This window comes from Nycticebus coucang, chromosome 9 (genome assembly GCF_027406575.1).
Source record: "Nycticebus coucang isolate mNycCou1 chromosome 9, mNycCou1.pri, whole genome shotgun sequence".
Taxonomy (NCBI): Eukaryota; Metazoa; Chordata; class Mammalia; order Primates; family Lorisidae; genus Nycticebus; species Nycticebus coucang.
This window is the reverse complement of record NC_069788.1, coordinates 120,390,549-120,414,301: the sequence shown is the minus strand read 5'-3', so window position 1 is coordinate 120,414,301 and position 23,753 is coordinate 120,390,549. Positions and strand designations below refer to the sequence as shown.

At 44.6% G+C, this 23,753-nt stretch overlaps 1 long non-coding RNA gene across 2 annotated transcripts in view; it reads right to left on the bottom strand.

Annotated features, from left to right (window-relative positions):
* Positions 1–7,031: 7,031 nt before the first annotated feature.
* LOC128593251 (uncharacterized) overlaps positions 7,032–23,753 on the bottom strand; it is a 37,981-nt gene continuing 21,259 nt past the window's right edge. For both annotated transcript variants that reach the window (XR_008382300.1, XR_008382299.1), the window contains exons 2-3: positions 11,145–11,357; positions 7,032–7,172 (exon numbers count right to left, since the gene is read on the bottom strand). This is a non-coding gene — a long non-coding RNA (uncharacterized LOC128593251). The remainder of the gene's footprint in view (positions 7,173–11,144; positions 11,358–23,753) is intronic.

Below are 23,753 nucleotides of genomic sequence, written 5' to 3'. Positions count from 1 at the left end.
CAACTCCTGGGCTTAAGTGATTCTCTTGCCTCAGCCTCCCGAGTAGCTGGGACTACAGGTGCCCGCCACAACGCCTGGCTATTTTTTGGTTGCAGTTCAGCTGGGGCCGGGTTTGAACCCGTCACCCTCGGTATATGGGGCTGGCGCCTTACCGACTGAGCCACAGGCGCCGCCCTTCTTTGCTCTTCTTTAATTTCTCTTGACACTGTTTTGTAGTTTTCTGATAGGGGTCCTATACATTTCTTGTCGTTTATTCCTAAGTAGGAATCTTTGGTATCGTTATTATTTTTGAGACAGAGTCTTAAACTGTCGCCCTGGGTAGAGTGCTGTGGCGTCACAGCTCACAGCAACCTCAAACTCTTGGGCTTAAGTGATTCTCTTGCCTCAGGCTCCCAAGTAGCTGGGATTACAGGCACTTGCCACAACGCCTGACTATTTTTTTGTTGCAGTTGTCATTGTTTTTTTTTTTTTTTTTCTTTTTCTTTTAGCCGGCTGGGTTCAAACCTGCCAGCCTCAGTGTATGTGGCCGGTGCCCTACCCACTGAGCTACGGGCATCACCACCTTTGGTATTATTGATAATGGAACTGTTTTTTGGAAATGTCAGTTTCTAAAGAATTGCAATTGAATTTTTCCTTACTGACCTTGTATCCAGTGATCTGACACATTTGTTTCCTACCCATTTTGACCATTTCCACTCATAGTTCATTAGCCAGGAGGAACTGGCCATACCTAAATAAGGAAGCCAGAAGGTGAGTCTATCTGAGAACTTGGGAAGAGAAAGAAAGGAATTTTAGTGAACACAGAAGATTCTTCTATACTTAATGCCAAGGTTTCCTTTTATTTATTATTATTATTTTTTTAAGACAGAGTCTCATTCTCTTGCCCTGGGTAGAGTGCTATGGCATCTAGCTCACAGCAACCTCAAATTCCTGGGCTCAAGCAAATCCTCTTGCCTCGGCCTCCTAAGTACCTGGAACTACAGGCACCCACCACTACACCCGCCAGTTTTTCTATTTTATTAGAGACAGATCTCACTCTTGCTAAGGCTGTGAATGTTGAGATTTTAATATCCATGGGTGAACTTTTTTTTTTTTTGTAGAGACAGAGTCTCACTTTATGGCCCTCGGTAGAGTGCCGTGGCCTCACACAGCTCACAGCAACCTCCAACTCCTGGGCTTAAGCGATTCTCCTGCCTCAGCCTCCCGAGTAGCTGGGACTACAGGCGCCCGCCACAACGCCCGGCTAACCATGGGTGAACTCTTATAAACTATGGTGTACCCATATAATGGAATGTCATCCAGTACTTTAAAAAAAAAGAGCTTTCAAGACATGAAAAGACATGGAGGAAACTTAGGTTTTACTTAGTAAAACTTTATTTTACTAAGTAAAATAAACCAATCTGAAAAGATTACACACTGTATGATTCCAACTATGTGACATTCTGGAAAAGGCAAAACTAAAGACACTGTAAAAGATGAGTGGTTTCCAAAGGCTGGGGGTAGAACAAGTTGAATGGACAGAGCACAGAAGATTTTTAGGGCCGTGAAACGGCAGTAGAACCTTTGCAAGTTGACTGGCCAAGGGACTGTAACCAACTGGTCAATGTATGGAGGTGGTCAACATAAGGAACTAGGCCTGCTGTACCCATATGTACATGTGACGTAGGTCTGGTCTACTTAAAGAAGTAGTCATTGTGGGGAGGTGGTTCTACCACATTTTGCATGAAAGTAAAGATAGATACCTGTCATTATAGATTTGTCAAAACCCATAGAATGGGCCAGGCATGGTGGCTTATACCTGGGAGGCCGAAGATTGCTTGAGCTCAGAAGTTTGAGTCCAGACGAAGCAAGAGATCCTGTCTCTACTAAAAATAGAAAACCTAGCCAGACATAATGGCACATGCCTGTAGTCCCAGCTATTCAGGGAGGCTGAGGCAAGAAGACTGCTTGAGCCTAAGGGGTTGAGGTTGCTGAGGTGAGCTATGATAATGCCCTGGCACTCTACCCAGGGTGACAGAGTGAGACTCTGTCTCAAAAACAAAAAATCCCACAGAATGTACGTCACCAAGAGTGAACCTTTTCTTTTTTTTTGTAGAGACAGAGTCTCACTGTACCACCCTCGGGTAGAGTGCCGTGGCGTCAAACCTTTATGTAAACTATGGACTTTGGGTGGCAATAATGTATAACATAGGTTCGTTGTTTATAACAAAATTACCACTGTGGTGTGGGGGATGCTAGCAGAGGGGAGGTTGTGCATGTGGGGGTAGGGGATAAGTGTACTTTCTGCTCAATCTAAAACTGAATCTAAAACTTGGAATCCAAAGAGGCCAATTGCTTTGAATCTAAAACTGCTCTAAGTGGTTGCAGCAGCGGCCACATGCACCGAGGCTCATAAATTATGCTTGTGTTTCCTTGATTTTAGATTGGTATTGAAATAAACTACATGCCACACAGCTTCTTTTTTCTTTTTTCTTTTGTTTTATGCTGCACATCTTCTAAGGAACTTGCAAACTATACTGCTTACCCCACCCCACCCTTTATTTATAACTTTCCAAAGCTGAAGTTACACAGAAGCAAGCTACAACCTGCCAAGGCCAGTTATCTTGCAAATGATCTGGTTCAAACTTTTTACTCTAATAATGTTGCAGTGCCTTGTTTTATTTAATTGCTGTTCCCCAAAACAAATTATTTACTTTCTCAATCTAATTTGCTTATAAAATGATGAAGCAGCTAAGCCCACAGTTCAGACACTAAACCCTGTTGGGCATTGCTAGATTCTGGTTGGGTGAATTTCAGGGTAGTCTTTAGTCAATGGTGGTCAACAATGGTCATTCTTGAGAATGGAAGATACAGTTAACTACTTGTATAGGGATCAGATGTGGTCTTGTTTTATCTTTCACACAAGACAATTTTATTTGTGTTGAGTATATACCTGTGATGTACAGTTCAAGGTTGGGATTCTCTAAAACACAATGTCTCCCTATAAACAAACAACAGCTAAAAACACATGCACATCTCCCCTGCATGTTTTATGCAGATTGTGCTTCTCTGAAGAAAGGAGAAACCTAAGTGTGAATAGGGTGTTTCCTGGTCTCCTATCAGGCCAGGAGGGTATGTGGTAGATGCTGTCAAGGTCTGAGGCTTGATAGTCCTGCAAAGGTTTGAACCTCAAAGGAACAGCCCAAGCCCCGAGTTTCCTTACAGAAGAGCTGCATCTGGTTATGCTTTAAGCTCAGAGAGGGAGCAGGGGTGTTTGTGGAATAAAGGATGGTCTCAGGGTCTGTTCCTCCCTGTACAGAACTCACTTCCCCCTCTCTCTCACCTTCCCTCTCTCTCTGAGCTTCCTAACAGAAGCTCTTTTTACTGCCCTGGCCCCCTCCACTCTACCCTCCATCCCAAGGACACAGGACTTTGCTTTAGATGACCTTTCCAATTTTTGTTTGTTTTGCTTTGTTTCAATATATTTCTACAGTGGTTTCTTTCTTTCTTTCTTTTTTTTTTTCTCATGTGCGGCTGAATCACACCTGAACTTTAGTCAGTGGCTTAGATGAAAATTATAAGCCCGGAAATGGAAGTGCTGAGGCAAATTGGCCTTTATGGATCCAAGGAATGCAATCCTTGTCACCTTTCTCCTCTGTGGTATCGGCTATAGTTCTGGGCATATTCTGATCATGCTTGGTGTGTGTTGGGATGTATGTGTTTTTTGTTTGTTTGTTTTTGATTTTGTTTGCCAGGAAAACCAGGATTGTGAAGCAGGGTAACCTGGAATAACAGAGGGGGTAGGGCTGGCACAGAATATTCCCATGATCTGAGTGTACTTCACTTAGGACTAGAGAACTAGTGAGAACCAAAACTCACCTAAAAAACAATTTCTGAAGAAAATACTAGGTTACTATGTAAACTCTTTTTTTTTTTTTTTGAGACAGAGTCTCACTTTGCCATCTTGGGTAGAGTACTGTGGCATCATAGCTCACAGCAACCTCGAACTCAAGTGATCCTGTAGCCTCAGTTTTTCAGTTTTAATGGAGATGAGGTCTTGCTCTTGCTCAGGCTGGTCTTGAACTCCTGACCTCAAGTGATCCTCTTGCCTTAGCCTTCCAGAGCTAGGATTACAGGCTTTTTTTTTTCCCCTTTGAAACAGGGTCTCATTCTGTCACCCAGGCTGGAGTGCAGTGTGTCACAGTTCACTGCAGCCTCAAATCCTGGGGATTCTCCAACCTCAGCCTTCTAAGTAGCTGAGACTACAGGTGCATGCCACAGCATCCAGCTGAGTTTTCTACTTTTTATAGAAACAGAGTCCCACCATGTTACCTAGGCTGCTCTCAAATTCTTGACCTCAAGTGATCCTCCTACCTCAGCCTCCCAAAGTTCCAGGATTATAGGTGTGAGCCACTGTGATTGGCCCCACTTTTTTTTTTTTTTTGTAGAGACAGAGTCTTACTTTGTCGCCCTCGGTAGAGTGCCGTGGTGTCACACAGCTCACAGCAACCTCCAACTCCAGGGCTTAGGCAATTCTCTTGCCTCAGCCTCCTGAGTAGCTGGGATTACAGGCACCTGCCACAATGCCCGGCTGTTTTGTTGTTGCTGTTATTGTTGTGGTTTGGCCGGGGCCGGGTTTGAACCCACCACCCTCGGTATATGGGGCGGCGCCTTACGCACTGAGCCACAGGTGCTGCTCCTGGCCCCACTTTTTTAGATTATATAGAATTTTAGAACAAAATTAAGAATACTAAGAATCACCATGTATTAAACATTTACTATGGGCTAGAACTTTTTAATCCTTACAACAACTCTATGAAGTAGATATTACTGGTAAGTGGAGGCTTGTCCCATGTCCTCTAGCTGGTGAAGGGTGAAGCTAGGAAAAAGGACAGTTTGGTTCACCTAATCTAATGCTACTTGGTTGTATGTGTTTCTGTGGAGGCAATATAAGGTGGCCATAAAGTTCGTGTGCAAATTATAATTACACATGAAATTTACGGCCACTCTCTGTAGTTATAGGACAAAATAGATCATTTCAGAAAGCAAGTATTGGAATTTTCATTTAATACAGTTGTCTTAAAGGTTACGAACAAGGTATAGCTGATTCTCTCCAAGTTCTGGTCAGTTGAGTAATTCTTCCCTGGAATTATGAGGAAAGTTACCCATGGGTGTGGGACCCTGTGTGTCCCTCCCTGCTCTGGTAGCTGAGGGGAAAGGTTTGGAGCTGGGTTTGGCTGGCCGAGTGCGCTGACATTCCCAGAAGTCCCAGTAGGTGGCAGCGTTTCCCACAGAGGCAGAGCCCATCAGGGTCTGCACAAAGCGCCCTGAAAAGCGAAGACGAATTTGAGGGGGCAGGAAGACCATACCACCTGTCTGTGTATAATTATTTTTAATTTGCCTTTTTATCTGTTTTATGTTTTAAACATTTTAGTAAAAATAAGCAAGGTAGGCTTGAGTGGAAATGGTAGAAATAGGAGAAGGTGCCTTTTCCCCTTCATATCACCAGCTGTCCTTGCCTGCCCAAGGTCCTCACTATGACGCTCCCCATGGACCTGTCCTGCCCTGAGAGGATTATTTGCAATCCCCAACCACACCCACCGCTGCCCCTACCTCCTACCTAGCAATCTGCTGCCCCTCTCCACGAAGGCCACCTCTGTGCAAATCAAGTAAGCGGGCTCCAGCCATTGCCACTCTCAACTGTGAGTCCCCTGGAGAACTGAGCAGACTTCCGGGGAGGCCAGGATCCAGAGAGCGATTCTGGCACCAAACAGGTAACTAAAGGTGGCAGCTATGTGTTGTAAGGGGGACATTTCAGTCCCAATGGAGGACTGGCCAGATTTGTGCCTGCGTCCATGTCCACAGGCAGCCGCTGCAAGCTCAGCCTGTAAGCAACAGTGAGGAGCGTCCCCCTCCTAACCACCGCCTGAAGTCCCAGGAGGGAAGATACACTTCTCTTGCTTTTGAAGATGGTCAGAGCTTCCTACTAAAAATGTGAACATATCAGGCTGGGTGGTCAACATCAAATGGGGGGTATAAGTGCTCTGGATATGGAAGGGGGTTGGTTCAGGAGAATTGGTGATATGACAAAGTGTGGATAAACAAGGTAATTTTCCTAATGATAACCTAAAACATCATTACATGCAAAATTGTTAATTTTAAAAGTTAATCAGGAAGTTAAACATTCCTAGAAATTTTGTTTTTAAACCAGGTCATTTAAATAACATCATCAAGTTTTGATTGGACATCCAACTCTTTTTTTTTTTTTTTTGAGACAGAATTTTTTTTTTGTAGAGACAGAGTCTCACTTTATAGCCCTCGGTAGAGTGCCGTGGCCTCACACAGCTCACAGCAACCTCCAACTCCTGGGCTTAAGTGATTCTCTTGCCTCAGCCTCCCACGCAGCTGGGACTACAACGCCCGGCTATTTTTTGGTTGCAGTTTGGCCGGGGCCGGGCTTGAACCCGTCACCCTCAGTATATGGGGCCGGCGCCCTACCAACTGAGCCACAGGCGCTGCCCTTGAGACAGAATCTTAATCTTACTTTGTGGCCCTCGGTAGAGTGCTGTGGTGTCATAGCTTATAGCAACCCAAACTCTTGGGCTCAAGTGATCCTCTTGCCTCAGCCTCCCAAGTAGCTGGGACTACAGGCATCTGCCACAACGCCCAGCTATTTTAAACATCGAACTCTTTGTTGGATGAAAATTTGAGGGAGGAAACTCTTCTTATGTCTGTCCTTTACCTGGTCTCAGCTAATATCAATGTGGATAGTTACATGCCTACTGTGTGTCATGTGTCATGAGGGACCCCCTGTATACATTCTACTGTTTAGTATTGGGCCATTTTATGGACAGAAGCCAACATGGTGCAGGCAGCTTGCCCAAGGTCACCAGACTTCTGACCAGGAGCCAGAATTCAAGAACTTTCTGTTCTTTCTACTAGAGCACACTGCAGTTAGTATTGCCAGAGTAAACCAACATAATAAATTTTAGGTAAGTGACCAGTTCCTGGAAATCTCCAAAAGTCTTTGAATTGTCATTCCAGGTTTTTATTGGACTACAAAGACAGAATTCTTTTTTTTTTAGATTTTTAAAAACTGACTAATTGCATGACTAATTGTTGAAGTTCTTAAGATGAACTGGATGCTGCAGCAGGGTTTAGGGTTAGGTGTTGTTCCTTCACGGAATCCAGGCCTGCACCATATTAAAAACAAGAACAGTTATTTCAGCAACAATGCACACATTTTAATCTTTGTTAAGCAAACTTCAATGAGCTTATCTCTAAAGACAGAATTCTGATAGTCCATTCCCCTAGCTTACTGTGTTCTCAAATGCTCTCCATGTGAGAAATGCTATATGAAGGATATTAGATTTCTGTACCTACAATCAACTTGGTATATGGATGTGGAGGCTTCTGTGTGGACTAACAACATTCAACACTTCAAAAGGGGGGCTGCTCAGCCCTGGGACACATGGCCATCCCTCTGAGGGCCTGGTTCAGACTCTGGGCAGAGATCTTCATACCCATTCCCTGTTCCATGAGCCCTTCCCGGAGGTTCCTCCTACAGGTTTGGGTGTCCACGTGCTTCTCTTGCTGACAGGAAGATCACCCTATCTGTCCTATAGTCCCTAGCAGGGTGGGGATGACAAGCATGAATATGTTGGTCTTCTGGTGATGACAAAGGAAATTCTGTGCACCACAGAGAGGGTGCTTGTTTTGTTCTCAGGCCTCAGCAGACAGGGCCGGTACATTGCATGTGGTTTCCATGGAACGGAAATGATATTTTGAAATATATTAAACTGGCTTGTTTTTCTTTCTTCTTAAATTGTGATGGTACATGGCTCTCCATCCCTTTATCAGCAGGTTTCTGTGCTTCAGGGAAAGAGAGATGCTATTGAGAACAACCAGATCGTTGCTCAACGTTGGCTGTCAGATTCTTCTTTTTGAATCCCTTGCAAGGCAATGTTATTAGACAGTGGTCTCCAGAGTGGGAAATGACAAAGAACACGATGGGGTACAGAAATAAATTATTAGAACTTCTATTTTCATTTTTTATCTTGTCCTTTAAAGTACCTATTTTAGGATGCATTTTTTTTTTTTTTTTTGTAGAGACAGAGTCTCACTGTACAGCCCTCGGTAGAGTGCCATGGCGTCACACAGCTCACAGCAACCTCTAACTCTTGGGCTTATCCCGAGCAGCTGGGACTACTACTACAGGCGCCCGCCACAACGCCTGGCTATTTTTTTTTTTTTTGTTGCAGTTTGGCCGGGGCTGGGTTTGAACCCACCACCCTCGGCATATGGGGCCGGCGCCCTACTCACTGAGCCATAGGCGCCGCCCCCAGGATGCATGTTTTTTAAAGCACATAACATATTAGTACAGTATTAAATGGTATATGCTATGGTATATGGTTTTGAGATTATACCATACATAGATGTTGCCGCATATAAATATGCATGCATATATTACCATATGTATATCATATGGTATACATATCATATACACATATGCACATGCTCAAATTTTTGTTGTCAGGGATGTAAGATCAAAAAAAATGAGGTCACCAATCTTGAAAGGCAAATTTTGCTTTAGGAGACAGTTTTTCTTCTTAAATTCTAAAAGTTCCTTTTAACTACCAAAAGTTTAGCTTACAGGTCTCTATGGTGACTTTTACTGCAGCCATGAGTAGAGATAACTTAAGGGCCCACTTATCTAGGGAAAAAGCAGACTGAAATCTCCAGGGCAGGGAGCTGGGAGAGAGGTGGAGAGGCAGGTAGTACGTGTGTGGGACGGGCACGTCCCACTTCCCACTGGGGTAGGTTAGGAAACTCCCTGAACACTGGGGCTGTTTCTTTTTTCCTCAGGTACCTTAAGGAAGGTCCACATCCAACCTGGGGCTTCCTGGATGAAGTGGGCTATGGGGTGGTCTTACAGCCCTGAGCCCCGCAGGGTAAAACAGTGGCAGCTGAGGGATTGAGTACTCAGAACCAGCGGGTTACAGAAAGTTGAGGGAGAATGAGAGGCCACAAAACATGGAAACCAAATGACCAGGGGAACCATGCATGCAGGGGCCAAAAGAGCCAGGTGAGACCAGCTTCACCTGAGTGAGCACTTGACAGGCACAGGATGTTGGAACACCTGAGCAGATCAGCCACTCTGCAGAGAAGACCAAGAAGGACACGAGGTCAGCCCCCAGCCCTCCACCCCAGGAAGACATGTGCACATGGGTGGGCTTTTCCCCAGTTCACATGTTGATGCCTAGTCCCTAGTAGCTGGGAAGGTGACCTTCTCAGAAGCAGAGTTGTTGCAGAAATAACGAGTTAAGATGAAGTCATACTGAAATAGGGTGAGCCCCTGATCCAATATGATTTGTGTCCTTATAAAAAGGGGACATTTGGAGACAAATATACACAGGAAGACATTTGTGAAGAGAGACAGGAAGAAGATGGCCATCTACAAGCCAAGGATGGAACAGATCCTTCTCTTCCAGCCCTGCTCACACCATGAACTTGGATTTTTACCTTCCAAAATGGAGACAATAAATTCCTGTTGCATAAGGCACTCAGTTTGAGGCACTTTGTTATGGCAAACTATTTAATAATAACCACCTTTGTTATTAATCAAAGGGGGGATGGGGAAATCTGAAAGGCTTGATCATTACTCTAAAGAGGCTGAGATAACCCAGAAGACATTGTTCTAAACTAAAAGATAATGAGTTCACAAAAGCTGGCTGTTAAATTTTCAGGAATTTTGTGACTGGGGTTAAACACAGCCACTTTTAAAAATTAAATTATAAACATAACCAAATGAATAATATCGTATTTTTTTTTTGAGACAGAGTCTCACTTATGTCACCCTCGGTAGAGTGCCGTGGTGTCACAGCTCACAGCAACCTCCAACTCTTGGGCTTAAACAATTCTCTTGCCTCAGCCTCCCAAGTAGCTGGGACTACAGGTGCCCATCACAATGCCTGGCTATTTTGTTGTTGTTGTAGTTGTCATTTTTGTTTGGTAGGCACGGGCCAGGTTTGAACCCTCCAACCCCGATGTATGTGGCTGGCGCCCTAGCGGCTGAGCTACAGGCACCAAGCCATGAATAATATTTTTTAAGAAGTGATAAATACTCAAAAATCATCACTTCCTTGTTATTTTGTTATAATTTACTATTACCCACGATTCTCAGATTATTCACATCTATTACATGTACATGAAGGAAATCACTCATTGCTACTGGGCATCTCTTCCCAATTCCATATTCAGTGAAGTCAGGTCAGTATCCTGAAATAAACTATAGTGGAAGTATTTACAACATGAAAAATGGCAAATGCTACCTATCAGCCCCTCACCTCAAAGAGAACTAGTTGTTAAATGGTTACCAGCACACCACTGCATAGATGTTGACATGGGCCTCAGGCCTATATTCTGATAAATAGTAGATCAACTGAGAAAGCTTGAGAAATGATGATTATCAGTGTTCTTAGGTTTGATCTGGACTTTTTTTTTTTTTTTTGTAGAGACAGAGTCTCACTTTATGGCCCTCAGTAGAGCGCCGTGGCCTCACACAGCTCACAGCAACCTCCAACTCCTGGGCTTACGCAATTCTCTTGCCTCAGCCTCCCGAGTAGCTGGGACTACAGGCACCCGCCACAACGCCTGGCTATTTTTTTGTTGCAGTTCGGCCGGGGCCAGGTTTGAACCCGCCACCCTCGGTATATGGGGCCCGCGCCTTACCGACTGAGCCACAGGCGCCGCCCTTGATCTGGACTTTTAAACCATCAAAGAGTATTGAGAACAAATCTAGTCTTCCACAGTTCTATAGAGGAAGAAGGCTCCCTGTGAGGGTGACACCAGCGAGACCGTCACAGCCTCCTAGAGTTGGGGCAGAACATTAAACAAACCCTAGCTACTCACCTCCATGCCTTTGTTGTCTTTCCACACTATTAAATAATAGTGCTGAGCAGGGAATAGCTGAGCAGGTTTCCACCTGATAACCCCTGTTCCTAGGAAATACCCTGGCATAACTCTTCTAATCCTGCTTTGTAGCAACAAGAGAATCAGGAAATTCAAATGGGCCCAGGATGTGTAAAACTAAACCACAGTCCTCTGTAATCCTTTCTACAAACACCCCTCCGCCACCACTAGCACGTTATTTCACGATAACTCACCAGCAGGGCTGAGTCCTGAGGGAGGCTGCTCTCTTTGGGCAGTAACACGTGTAAAAATAGCAGGTGATAAGTGCCAGGCAAAAATGTCTCAGGAACCACAGCATTTATAGTTTGGAGGTGTGGAGGTTGACCTGGGCTTGTATCCAGCTCTACTACTTAGCCAACTGTGGGGCCTTGGGCAAGGACAATGTCTGTAAGCCTTCATTCTCTCACCTGCACAGTAGGGAAGTGCGAGACTGTCAAAAGTTGAATGAGCAAGACATAGAGATTTAGGTATACATACAGTTGTCCCTTGGTATCCAGGGGAGCTTGGTTCCAGGACCACCCTCTTCCCCACACATAACAAAACCCACTGATGCTCAAGTCCCCGATACAAAAATGGGCAGCATTTGCATATAACCTATGCAACCCTCCCTTGTAGTTTAAGTTATCCCTGGATTACTTATAATACCTAATACAATATAAGTGCTATGTAAATATAACAGTTGGTAGACCATAATGTTTAGGGAATAATGGCAAGAAAAACAAGCCTATACATGTTCAGTACAGACGTGATTTTTTTTCTCAAATATTTTCGATCAACAGTTGGTTGAACCCATAGATTTGGAACCCATGGATGCAGATGGCCAACTGATTTCAAAGTTACAATGTTAACCAATGTAATACAGGGAAGCATACACATAAGAATTTAGCTGTAAAGAAATGGGGGAGGGTAGGTGGCGCCTGTGGTTCAAGGAGTAGGGTTCCGGTCCCATATGCCGGAGGTGGCGGGTTCAAACCCAGCCCCGGCCAAAAAAAAAAAAAAAAACAAAAAACACACACACACAAAAAAAAAGAAATGGGGGAGGGTGGTCAAACCTAAGTCCTTGTCTAAAAGGGCAGAATGGGCTCAGTGCCTGTAGCCAGCGGCTAGGGCACCGACCACATACACCAGGGATGGAGGGTTTGAACCCGTCCAGGGCCTGCCAAACAACAATGACAACTACTGCAAAAAAATAGCTGGGCATTGTGGAGGACACTTGTAGTCCCAGCTACTTGGGAGGCTGAGACAAGAGAATCATTTGAGGCCAAGAGTTTGAGGTTGCTGTGAGCTGTGATGCCATGGCACTCTACCCAGGGTGTTATAGTGAGACTCTGTCTCAAAGAAAAATAAATAAATAAAATACAGAAGGACAGAATGACAGAAGTTAAGCATATTATTTATAGATAGGAGGTAGTTCCCAGAAGCAGTGAAAACAGAACAAGTGAAAGTAGTTACCTTTCGAGTTTAGGACGAAAGGTGAGGAGGGGTGCACCTATTAGTTTTCTTTGCTAGGCTTTCCAAATGTTTTACTTTTTAATCCTGTTCATATATTGCCTTGATTCAATTTTTTAAAAAAGAAAATAGGTATGTTATATTAGCTAGATTTCTTTTTTTTTTTTTTTTTTGTAGAGACAGTCTCACTGTACCGCCCTCGGTAGAGTGCCGTGGCGTCACACGGCTCACAGCAACCTCTAACTCTTGGGCTTATGCGATTCTCTTGCCTCAGCCTCCCGAGTAGCTGGGACTACAGGCGCCCGCCACAACGCCCGGCTATTTTTTTGTTGCAGTTTGGCCGGGGCTGGGTTTGAACCCGCCACCCTCGGCATATGGGGCCGGCGCCCTACTCACTGAGCCACAGGCGCCGCCCAACTAGATTTCTAAACTCTCACAAAAAGTTAGTTGATTTTTATTCTTTTCTATGAATTTGAGTTCACGTGCCTTGCCATGGGGACATTGGAAATAGTTTATAGCTCCTCTGTTTCTGTAGCTCCTTTAAGTCTGTTTTGTGTATCTCTTGATTTATAAGATGTTGGTAAATCATTCCAAATAAAGCCTTCTTTCTTGCAAGAACATGTAAAGAAATAGCAATGGGTGATTCAGAGTTTGAAGTAAGTACATTCATCTCCTAAGCACTCAGCTCCCAGCGGGCGGTGAGTGATGGTGCCGGCCCTGACCGGCACATTCATTGCCTGTGTTCAGCCGAGCTTGGCCCTGAAACCCTCCAGAAACCCACCTCCTTTTCCCATCCCTATCTCCAGGCCAAATTGGAAATCTTGGACCCATTAACCTCAAGTTCACAAGCCTGCAATGGGTCTATGACTTAGATTTCAGAGGACCCATAACATTCCAGTTTGCTACCAAGTGTTTTTCTGGGGAAGTGTCCACATAGTCAGTAGATTTCCATCTCCAGGACCCTAGGCCTGAAAATGTTTAGCTATATGCATGTCTTCAATAGTCCTCACCAAGTACTGTAAGTGGTTTCAAAACCTATAGAAACAGTAGAGACTGCTTCTAACGTGGCATGGAGACTAGGAGATCACCTCTGGACTAGACTGCCTCCACTATTTTCTAGCTGCGTGGACTTGTGCAAATTGCCTTACCTCTCTGTGCCTTTGTTTTCACAGTTCTAAAATGGGATAAATAATAGCTTCTAACTCGTTGGCTTGTTGCGAGGGTGAAATGAGTTAATACGGGTAAAGTGCTCAGAACAGCCTGGCACCAAGGCAGCTTTCAGTAGACTCTGGCCCTTCTCCCATGCAGACTGACAACTCGCAAGTGGTCACCCTCAGTTGCCTACTGTGTGGGCAGCTTCTTTGTGCTTGGGGATGGAGGTGAAGCATGGCCTAGGGGCAGTGCAGTGCCGGGGGGGGGGGGTTAAATGCATAGATGACATTATAGAGATCCCTTGGAGAGGAACAGGAACTCCCCATGGTTGTGCAGGTCAGAGGGGAGGTGTGATCATGGCTTCTGCATGGAGCACTCCCCCAGTGACCTCCTGGGACTCTTGCCTCTGATGGGCCAATCTTTTTATCATTGTCCTATCTAACATACCCTCCTCTCTGCCTGCTTGGCCAACACCTGCTCATCCTTGACAACTTACGTGAGGAATCTTTTGTGACCACTGCTTCCCATGTGACAATCTTCTCTTCCTTTGAGATCCACTTGGGTTTACTGTGTTCCACTGGAACCTGTGTGGCATGCAGAGGGGGCTTTGTGCATTAGCTGTTTAATTCTCACCACCACCCTATGACAAACAGAAATGATCATCATCTTCCAGTTACAGATAAGAAAATTTAGACTTAGAGAAACACCTAAAACTCAATCTGTCTGAGGCGAGGATCCATGTTCTACCACTTAACTGGATTTCTTCTCAGATTCTGCCAACTCCAGCACCAGTTTTTTTGGTCTCTTATTGGTTTAAATTCTCCTGTGACCTTCTTAAAGGCAGGGATCCTTTCTGATTCATTTCTGTATCCCAAACATCAGTCATTGTGCCTGGCATACAATAGGTGCTCAATAAATGTTAAATGGATGGAGTGATCTTGAATTGGGTCTCTGCAAAATTTTTGCCATGACTTTTCCTAGACTGCAACATTTTAAAAAGAATTCTATCCTCAAAGTACACCTGTACTTAATTCAATAAACAAATATTTATTTAGCACTTACTATATGACAAACACCAAGGATACAGCGGTACAAAATACAGCACCCCCCTCCTGCCCTCTTCTCATTGACGAAAGCCTCACTGGCACCTCTCTCCAGCCTCTTGCTGGGGAGAGAGTGATGAAGAGGACAGAGGTAGCTTAGAGTTAAAATCCAAATGAATAACCCCCGGGCAGGTTGACAGCTCAGGTCTGCTGTCTGAGGTGCACGTTGGCTGCCCCTCTGGTTCAGGCAGAGGCCCTCCATGAGCAGGTCAAGGGGCCCTCCTGGTGGCCTTCCCTGTGGTCACTGTTCACACTGGTGGGTTCGGGGCTGCCCCCTCCTCTTTCTCCTCCCTGCCATAGACCCGGGGAAGAGCCTGGGCAGGCTATCACTGGCCCTGCCTGCCTGCACTGTTGTTAGCAAGAAGATTAAAAAGAGAAAGTGCAGCCAGGGAGTGCAGAGGGGAAGCCAGCAAGCTAGGGCGAGGGCTGGCACCTGGGTTGGCAGCAACTGGGACACCCCAGGTCAAGTGCAAGAAAAACCCACAGAGGCTCTGAGGCTGAGCAGGGACCCACGGTCACAGAACTCACCACTGTACACAGATTTTCGACTATGAAAAGTCCCTTGTAACTGTGGAAGGAAAGAAAGGTCGGGTCTGCTGCCTGAAAGAGAAGAATCTTTTTTTCCCCTAACTGCTAGACTATATGGGAAAAGAGAATCTTGCTACTGGATTCTGAGGGCTCAACACAGAATTCAGAGGGTGGATTAAGTCAGCTTTGACTCTTTCCTCCCTTTTGCCTCTCTGCCTATGTCTACAAGATAGAGCGGTCGGTTCTTCTGACCTCAAGCCCTTGACAGTCTTCAGCATCTTTCAGCAGCTCTTTTTTTATTTAATTTATTATTTTTTTGTAAAGACAGAGTTTCACTTTATGGCCCTTGGTAGAGTGCTGTGGCGTCACAGCTCACAGCAACCTCCAGCTCCTGGGCTTAAGCAATTCTCTTGCCTCAGCCTCCCGAGTAGCTGGGACTACAGGCGCCCGCCACAACACCCGGCCATTTTTTGGTTGCAGTTTGGCCGGGGCAGGGCCTGAACCCGCCACCCTTGGTATATGGGGCTGGCGCCCCACCTACTGAGCCACAGGCGCCGCCCTTCAGCAGTTCTTTCTAGAGTTTCTCCCGCTCCTCCCCTCTTTCCCCCTCCCAAAGACAAAGAGTCTTACTTTGTCATCCTTGGTCAAGCGATCCTCATGCCTCAGCCTTCAGAGTAGCTGGGACTACAGGGGCCTGCCACTATGCCTGGCTGTTCTTTTAGAGACAGCGTCTCTATTCAGGCTGATCCTGAACTCCTGTGCTCAAGCAATCTACCCACCGTAGCCTCCCAGAGTGTAAGGATTACAGGTGTGAGCCATTGTACAGAGACTCTTTTAGGCAAATGGCATTATAGGTGTGAGCCACCGCCCTGGCCTTCATAGCTCAAAATTCACTATAAAACTAATATGAACTTTATCCAATTAAAAAATATAAATGCTTATAAACAAGGCATGGAATAATTGTCTGCATATGTAAATTATGTAAACAAGTAAGTGCGCTAAGCCGGGTGCTGTGGCTCACACCTGTAATCCTAGCTCTCTGGGAAACTGGCTGGTGGATTGCTTGAGCTCAGGAGTTCAAGATCAGCTTGAGCAAGAGTGAGATCCCACTGCTACTAAAAATAGAAAAATTAGCTGGGCTTTGTGGCAGATGCCTGTAGTCCCAGCTACTTGGGAGGCTAAGGCAAGAGGATTTCTTGATCCCAGGAGTTTAAGGTTGCTGTGAGCTATGGTAACACAACGGCACTCAATCCCAGGAGTTTGAGGCTGCTGTGAGCTACGAAGACAACAGCAGTCAACCCCAGGGCAGCAGAGACTCCATCTCAAAAAAAAAAAAATGCTATTGGTCACATGGGTCTGTGCTGACATGTTCTGACTTCATGGCCTACGTCAGTGATTTTCAACTGGTGTGCCATGGAAATTTTTAAAGATCATTAATTAAATTATTTTCAAAAGTTTAAGGCACAGCACGTATATTGTCTTTTTTACTCTTTTTTGGATCGATATAGTTTAAGTGTGCCGTGGAAGTTTAACTATAGGTTCAAGTGTGCTGTGAGTTAAAAAAGGTTGAAAAACACTGGTCTGGTGGTGAACTCACTGGGACCGAGGGCAGGCTTCCATTTCTGTGAACCTCCCCCCGGCTTCTCAGCATCTGGATGGATGCGTGGTAAACATATGTTTCCCTGTTGATTTATAGATCACTAAAATGGAAACTTGCCTCATCATTGATTCACTTTCCTGATAAGATAGGGAGGTAGGTGGCACTACCTGGAGGGACCTGTACCTTCTCTGTTCTTGGCCTGATGTGCTGTTTCAGCAAAACCCGAGGGTGAATAGAGGTCCGGAGGAGTGCAAACTACAGGGTAGGTTGTGCTTTTCTAGGCTCAGGCTCCAAAGAGCTGATAAAATATCCAGCTATACTTCCGCAGCTCAGAAACCACAACAGTCGGGAGCGGGTGTGGGTGGTAATTAGAGGGCAAGGAGAGAGAAAGGAGCCGCTGTCAGCCCCAGGAAAACCCCATCAAAGGAGATCAGCCCAGAGAAGAAAGGCCCCCTGGGTTTGCTTTGGAAGGAAGCACAGAGGGTTATGTCCTGGCTCCTACAAGAACAAGAGACCTGGCGCTGAGTTGTACCATTCAAACGTTAAAACCTGTCATTATGTGTTGTGGGAGGGCCAGCCTGGTTCCTCACAGCCACATCCATTTCCTGTGGTGGGTGGCAGGTCTACAAGGAACAGCAATGCTGGGTTTTCTCGGCTCTCTTCTCAACGTGGAGATCTGAGAATAGAGCCAAAGAGCATGGTGTGGACACACAAAGCGAGCGACTGTGAGGATTATTTGTGTAAGATGGGCCAGGTTTCAACCAAAGTGGTCAGTTCTTCATGAATGGTGAGCCAAGCCATGAAGCATGCTCCAGTGGTGGGGCAGTCTGGGTGAAAATGGATCCATGGATGGAGAGACGCAAATGGCGGGAAATGGGTGAGGAAGCATCCACTCGGATCGGGGACAGAGAATGGGTTGGCCGCCGGCGGTGTGATCAGTCTCAAGCACCACACAGAAACATGTGAGGATTGCTAAATCCTATGAGTGGTTTGGAGTCACGTCCTTCCCTCCTCCCATGGCCTTGGTATCAGCACCCTCCACTAAGAGAAATGGCTTTTCCCCTTGCCCCACCCACAAACTTTTCTTTCTTTTTTTTTGAGACAGAGTCTCACCTGGTCACCCTTGGTAGAGTGCCATGGCGTCTTATTTCACAGCATTCTCCAACTCTTGGGATCAAGCAATCCTCTTGCCTCAGCCTCCCATGTAGCTGGGACTACAGACGCCCACCACAATGCCCCACTATTTTTTAGAGATGGGGTCTTGCTCTGCCTCAGGCTGGTCTCGAACCAGTGAGCTCAGGCAATCCACCTACCTTGGCTTCCCAAGTGCTGGGATTACAGGCATGAGTCACTGTGACCAGCCTCCAAACTTTTTTTTTTAATGACCTAATTCAATAAAATTAGTCATTGGCCACCTTCAGGTTTATCAGCTATCAGAGTGGGAGGTAGCACAGAAGTTGTGGTCCTTGTCATTCTGGAGTTCAAGGAGGGCGATGGCCATGGGTGATGCTAGCTCTGGGAGTGTCCCTCTGAAAGGGGGTCCTTCCCAGGATCATCCATCCACCCCATGTAGTGATACTCCAAGGTGTCTGTCTCCTTGTGCCCTTGTGACTGGGTGCACATGCTCTGGGGTGAGTAGGTGGTCCTCGGAGAGCTCCTTTGAGGTCAGGGTCCCTGAAGAGCCAACACAAAAGTCCCCTTAGCTCTACCTCCTTGAAGGTCCTGGAGTAGGGCCTTGCTCACAGCGAGTGCTCAGTAATCTCAGCAGGAGACTAGTGCAAAATTTGCTTATCTCATCTAACCCTCTGAGTTATTAGGGGCTCCCATTCACTGAGACACATCATTCGGCATTGTGTGGTTCCTTTCCAACACGCTCTGGCTGGCAGGGAATTCACTGCATTAGTAAAGAGAGAAAGGCTGTTCACCAGAGAATAAAGTGCCCATGGCCTCTTCTTTTCCCCTCTCTATGACGTGTGTCAACAAATAGTCCTTGAATTATTTTTTATTTTTTATTTTTTTTGAGACAGAATCTCACTGTGTGGCCCTCAATAGAGTGCCGTGGCCTCACAGCTCACAGCAACCTCAAACTCTTGGGCTTAAGCTATTCTCCTGCCTCAGTCTCCCAAGTAGCTGAGACTACAGGTACCCACCACAACGCCCAGCTATTTTTTGTTGTGTTGCAGTTGTTTTAGCTGGCCTGGGCCAGGTTTGAACCTTCTACCTTCGGTGTACGTGGCTGGCGCCATAACCTCTGTGCTACGGGTGCCGAGCCAGTCCTTGCATTTTTTTAAAGAAGAAAATAATTTTTAAACAATTAATTTAATTTAAATAATAATTTAAACACTTCTTTTAAGATTCTATTTGCTGGGCGGTGCCTGTGGCTCAAGGCCAGTCCCATATGCCGGAGGTGGTGGGTTCAAACCCAGCCCCGGCCAAAAAAAAAAAAAAAAAAAAGATTACATTTGCCATTGTTAGGCCTAGGCTAAAGTAGAAAAATACCAGTTAACGCCTGACAAATTCCTGGGCTGTAAGCCCTCAACAAAATGGAGTAAGTCTGGTTCACTTCCAAGTTAGATGGGAAAGTGCTCACTAACTTCTTGCTTGACTAACTCTTGGGCCTGGGAAATGAACCGATGGTCCTCAGACTGACCTTTAGACAATACCAGGTGAAGAGAATACTGAGACAAAGCTGTACAGAGGAAAAGTACTGGAACTAAGATGTACGGGAAGATATTAAAACAAAGATGTATGACATATAGCTAACTAACTGCAAAATTCTGCTTCTATGAAAACTCCACCCAGATGCACCTGGCCAGCCTGCATGCCAACCAGGATGCAGACCAAGCCTTAAAAACCTAACTCCTTAAGCACTCGGGGCTGCTCTCAGAAACCCATGTTGGAACACTGAGGCAGTTGCCAGCTGGCTGTTCAATAAAAGGACTCTGCTGTAAATTTTGCTTTTTGGCACTGTGGCCTTTGTGGAACTCCTGGGCACAACACTATTATTTGTTTATATAATAAAACCTAGGAAAAAAGCACAAAATTATTAAAACAATTTTTTTTTTTGGGACAGAATCTCAGTCACCCTGGGTAGAGTGCTATGCTATCATAGTTTGCAGCAACCTTAAACTCCTAGGCTCAAGTGATCCTTTTGTTTCAGCTTCCCAAGTATCTGGGATTACAGGTGCCTGCCATCACACCTGGCTAATTTTTCTATTTTTAGTAGAGACAGGGTCTCACTTTGTTCAGGCTGATCTCAAACTCTGAGCTCAGGAAATCCACCTGTTGTGGCCTCCCAGAGTACTAGGATTACATGTTGAGACACCATGCCCAGTTTAAAATAATTTTTTAATATCTTATAACTGTACAAAGCAGAGTCTTTCAGTAAATATGCTTCTGTTATTCTTTCTCTACCCCTAGGCTCAGTGGCGTGGCATTGTCATCACAACTCACAGCAGCCTCAAACTCCTGGGCTCAAGAGATCCTCCTAATCTAAGCCTCCCAAGCAGCTGGGACTATAGATAATTTTTTTAATTTTGTAGAGACAGGGTCTTGCTCTTGCTCAGGTTGGTCTTGAACACCTGAGCTCAAGCAATCTTCACTTTGCCTCAGCCTCCCAAAGTGACAGGATTACAGGTGTGAGTCACCATGTCCAGCCTCTGCCACCCTTTTTGTTTTTAAAAGTGAGATCCCGGAAAAAAAAAAAAAAAAAAAGTGAGATCCCGGGTGGCACCTGTGGCTCAGTGAGTGGTGGGCTAGTGGGTTCAAATCCAGCCCCAGCCAAACTGCAAAAACAACAACAACAACAAAAAGTTTGGCATTGTGGCGGGCACCAGTAGTCCCAGCTACTTGAGAGGCTAAAGCAAGAGAATCACCGGCGGCGCCTGTGGCTCAGTGAGTAGGGCGCCAGCCCCATATGCCGAGGGTGGCGGGTTCAAACCCAGCCCCGGCCTAACTGCAACAAAAAAAATAGCTGGGTGTTGTGGTGGGCACCTGTAGTCCCAGCTCAGGAGGCTGAGGCAAGAGAATCACCTAAGCCCAAGAGTTAGAGGTTGCTGGCATCACACGGCACCCTACCCGAGGGTGGTACAGTGAGACTCTGTCTCTACAAAAAAAAAAAAAAAGCAAGAGAATCACCTAAGCCCAAGAGCTGGAGGTGACACCATGGGACTCTACCAACGGTGACAAAGTGAGACTCTGTCTCTATAAAAAAAAAAATTGAGATCCCATGATGTATGTACATATGCATATGTACGTATCTCTATATATGCATACGAAGTATACTGTTGATTTTACAATAACAGAATACCTGAGCCTGGATATTTATAAAGGAAAGAGACTTATTTGGCTTATGGTTCTGAGCTGTACAAGAAGTGTGGCACCAGCATCTGCTTCAGTTAAAACCTCAGGCTGCTTCCACTCATGGAGAAAGGTGAACAGGAGCTGGTGTGTGCTGAGATTACATGGCAAGAGAGAAAACAAGAAAGACAGGGGAGGAACAGTGCCTGGCTCTTTTTTTTTTTTTTTTTTTGTAGAGACAGAGTCTCACTGTACCACCCTCGGGTAGAGTGCCGTGGCGTCACACGGCTCACAGCAACCTCTAACTCTTGGGCTTACGCGATTCTCCTGCCTCAGCCTCCCAAGCAGCTGGGACTACAGGCGCCTGCCACAACACCCGGCTATTTTTTTGTTGCAGTTTGGCCAGGGCTGGGTTTGAACCTGCCACCCTCAGCATATGGGGCCGGCGCCCTACTCACTGAGCCACAGGCACTGCTGTGCCTGGCTCTTTTTGATAACCAGCTCTCTTGTGAACTGAAAGATCTAGAATGCATTCATTGCCCAAAGGACAGCACTAAGCCATTCATGGGAGACACAGCTCCATGTCCCAGAGACTTCCCATTAGTTCCCACCTCCCACATGAGGTTTGGAGGAACAAATATCAAAACTATATCTGTATACCTATACATGTAATAAATGTGTTTTATATAGCTACATTATAAATAGTGGCAACAAATATTTCTTTATACATTATAGACAAGATATAGAATATTTCCATCACCCCTCAAATTTCCCTGGCATCCTTTCTCAGTCAATTCCCTCAATTCCCAGCTATAGGCAACCACAGCTCAGCTTTATGGTACCATAGATCAGACTTTATTTTCTAGTGTTTCATATAAATGGAAACATACAATGTGCATTCCTTTTTGTCTGCTGCTCTCTCTCAGCAAGTTTTTGAAGTTCGTCCATGTGGTTTCAGGTCCAAGGGTGTCATTCCTCTGGATTACTCAGTAGTGTTCCATTGTACACATACACCACAGTTTATCCATTCACCCGTTGGTGGACATTTGAGTTGTTTACCATTTGGGAAAATTATGAATAAAGCTATTTATGGACAAGACTTTGTGTGGACATGTCTTCATTTCTCTTGAGCAAATATCTAGCAGTGGAGTTGCTGGATCATAAAATGTGTGTACAGAGGATTTATATATATATACATATATACAATTTAAGAAGGGAAAACTGTATTAAAATTGTAATACTCAACTATAGTGATAACATTTGTTATCTTGTATGTTGTATTTCTTGTAACTGAAGAAGTCAAAAGTAGCTTGAGAATTACAATTTTAATTCATTTTTTCCTTTCTTAAAATGTGTACACATTCTTGGCATCCCTGTATATGTGTAAATTATATATATATTATATATAAATTAATATAAATTAATTAAATTAATATAAATTATATATAATTTATATAATTATATATATATATACAGTCAAAGGGTTTTTCAAAGTGGTTTTGCAGTCCCACCATTCAAGTTCCTCTACATCCTCACCAACACTTGCTATGCTCAGTCTTTTTAATTTTAGCCATTCCGTTGAGTGTGTCATTATATATAGTTCTAAATTCTGTATTTTAAATTTAACCTTAGAGCATGGATGCTCCCTATGATATTAAATATTCTTTGTAAATGTCATTTTTGGTGGATGCACATCTCATATGGATGAACCATACTTTAGTTAATTAATTCTCTGTTGGTGAACATTTAGGTTGTTTGCAGATTTCCCCATAAATAATACTATTAAAATATCTTTGTCAAAAATAAATGATTATCCCTGATACCAAAACCAGGAAAAGACCCAAACAAAAAGGAGAATTTCAGATCAATCTCACTCATGAATATAGATGCAAAAATTCTCAACAAAATCCTAGCCAATAGATTACAGCTTATCATCAAAAAAGTCATTCATCATGATCAAGTAGGCTTCATCCCAGGGATGCAAGGCTGGTTTAACATACGCAAGTCTATAAACGTTATCCACCATATTAACAGAGGCAAAAATAAAGATCACATGATCCTCTCAATAGATGCTGAAAAAGCATTTGATAAAATCCAGCATCCTTTTCTAATTAGAACACTGAAGAGTATAGGCATAGGTGGCATATTTCTAAAACTGATTGAAGCTATCTATGACAAACCCACAGCCAATATTTTACTGAATGGAGTAAAACTCAAAGTTTTTCCTCTTAGAACTGGAACCAGACAAGGTTGTCCTCTGTCACCTTTACTATTCAACGTAGTGCTGGAAGTTCTAGCCAATACAATTCGGCAAGACAAGGAAATAAAGGGAATCCAAATGGGAGCAGAGGAGGTCAAACTCTCCCTCTTTGCTGACGACATGATCTTATACTTAGAGAACCCCAAAGACTCAACCACAAGACTACTAGAAGTCATCAAAAAATACAGTAATGTTTCAGGATATAAAATCAATGTCCACAAGTCAGTAGCCTTTGTATACACCGATAACAGTCAAGATGAGAAGCTAATTAAGGACACAACTCCCTTCACCATAGTCTCAAAGAAAATGAAATACCTAGGAATATACCTAATGAAGGAAGTGAAGGACCTCTATAAAGAAAACTATGCAATCCTCAGAAAGGAAATAGCAGAGGATATTAACAAATGGAAGA